Raw genomic sequence first — 2,436 nt, 5'->3', positions numbered from 1 at the left:
TTTTTTTTTTTTTTTTTTTTTTTTTTGTAGTTGTAGATGGACAGTATGTCTATTTTATGCAGTGCTAAAATAAATAAACCCATTGCCTCACACCTGTTAGGCAAGCACTCTGCCATCAAGCTACAGCCCCAGTCCCCCTCCCTCAGCTTTATAGTAAAGTTCAGAAGTATAATGAATCTTTGTATACCCTTTACTTAGATTGACTAGTTAACATTTTCCTACACTTATCTCTTTCTGTGCAAATATATGTGTGTGTTGTCCTAGCTAAATCAAAATCATTTGAAAATATAGTAAAGATTTTATCCCTAAGAACATTATTTTATACAGCCAAATACTATTACCACACCTATGATTTAAAAAAATATATATATCTATTTTTATATGATGTGGAGGATTGAACCCAGTGCCTCACATGTGCGAAGCAAGCACTCTACCGCTGAGCTAAACCCTAGCTCCTATGATTTTTAATATTCATAAAATAGCTAGTTTGGGGACTGTGGTTGTGACTCAGCAGTAGAATGCTCGCCTAGTACGTATGAGGCCCTAGTTTGATCCTCAGCAAATGGAAAAATAAAGGTGTTGTGTCCAACTACAAATAAAAAAATAGCTAGTTTTTCATATTCAAATATCCTGTTCTCTCAATAACATTCTTAGTCATTTTTCTCCCCCGACAATCCAGGAGCCAATCAAGGATCACATAGTGCATTTGTCATGTCTTTACTTTAATCCAGAAAAAGTACTCCCTTAGCTTGTCTTAGATGATAATTTTGAAGGGTACAACCTAATTTTATTTGAGAATATTCCACAATCTGTTTTTGTCTGAGTTTTTATGAATATTTCATTGAATTTAGGATAAATAAGTATTTTAGACAAAAATTACATAAATGATTTATATACTTCCCTGTTATAATGTTAGTTTGTTTCATTAATGGTAACTCTAAGTGGCAAGGGAAAATAAACATACTCTTTGTAATTAATGTATGGATTACTTATTAATCCATAGGAATTAATGAGTATGAATATTTACCAATGGCATCACTCAGCGCTGTTAATATTCATGGTGATTACCTGGATTAGTTATTACTGTGTTGCAGAATAGTGATTTTCTAATTCTGTCATTTATTCGTATTATTCCTATGACAGTCAGTGGAGAAGAGCCCCAACCTTGCTTTTTAGAATTACTATGGATTTTTTTCAGCATGTTAACATTGATAATTATCATTTTTTTCATGGTCATTGTGCCAAAATTAGTCAGCACTAGCTTGTTCAATGTGGTCCCTGTGACCTTTTACACAATTACTGTATTTGAGCTCTTCCTTGCTTTCTGTTGCCAGGCTCACCTAGCATTTTCCTTTGTCAAGTTTTTTTTGTTTTGTTTTGTGGTGCTGGGAATGATGTTTAGGGCCTCACAAATGCTAGGCAAGTGCTCTACCACTGAGCTACATCTTCTGCCCTTCAGTTTTGAATACAGAAAGGAAAAATAGTTGTTTGAAACACTGGCAGGCATGGTGGCACATGTCTGTGATCCTAATGACTTGCAAGATTCTGTCTCAAATAAATAAAAAAGACTGAAGATGTAGCTGGGGATATAGTTTAGTGGTGAAGTGCCTCTGGGTTTAATCCCCAGTACCTGCCCCCTAAGAAAAAACTGAACTGTATTCGGATGTAGTAACAAGAAAATGAAGGGTACATCCATACTTCACACGTTTTTTCCCTCCCACTCTTTATTTTCTTCTTCTAACTCCTGTGCTTAGTGCCAAAAAGTAGCTTGCTGTGTTCTTAGAACTGTCAACTCTAGTGTAGATTAGAGTGAAGTGATAAAAGGGGAGATGGAAAAAAGATGAAGTTGTAGAGAGAGGCAAGGATCATAAAACTTAAGTCCTTTACAGAATTTCAATTTTTTTTCAAAGGCATCTATAGAGGTTTATGTAGGAAAGTAGATACATATTCAAGGGAGACTGGAGGCAAATTTTTTTTTTTTTTTTTTTTTAAGAGGCCTTTGGGGATAAAGCAAGAATATACACTTGCCTGGTACCTTAATTCCAGCTACTCTGGAGGCTGAGGCAGGAAGGTTACAAAGTTTATAGGCCAATTACAGCAACATTATTGAGACCATAAACAATTTATCTCAAAAAATAAAAAAAAAATCTCAAAATAAAAACTGCTGAGGCTATAGCATAATGGTAAAGCATATCTGGGTTCAATATATTAAAAAATACACAAGGGAGAATGTAGACAACCTGGAATTTTAATTTTAGTCTAAATAAAAAGGAATGTATTAAAGTTATTTTTTAAAAACAATGTTTTAGTTGTTGATGGACTTATTCATTTATTTATATGTGGTACTGAAAATCAAACCCAGTGTCTCACACTTGTGAAGCAAGCATTCTACCATTCCAGTCCCTTAAAAAATAATATATATATATATATATATAT

General features: G+C 33.8%; 1 protein-coding gene across 3 annotated transcripts in view; it reads left to right on the top strand.

Annotated features, from left to right (window-relative positions):
• LOC107135921 (integrator complex subunit 5) overlaps positions 1–2,436 on the top strand; it is a 33,967-nt gene that overhangs the window by 2,827 nt on the left and 28,704 nt on the right. The gene's annotated exons all lie outside the window — the stretch shown is intronic.

This window comes from Marmota marmota, unplaced genomic scaffold, assembly GCF_001458135.2.
Source record: "Marmota marmota marmota unplaced genomic scaffold, marMar, whole genome shotgun sequence".
NCBI lineage: Eukaryota > Metazoa > Chordata > Mammalia > Rodentia > Sciuridae > Marmota > Marmota marmota.
The sequence above is the reverse complement of the archived record's forward strand: the minus strand, read 5'-3'. Positions and strand labels throughout refer to the sequence as shown.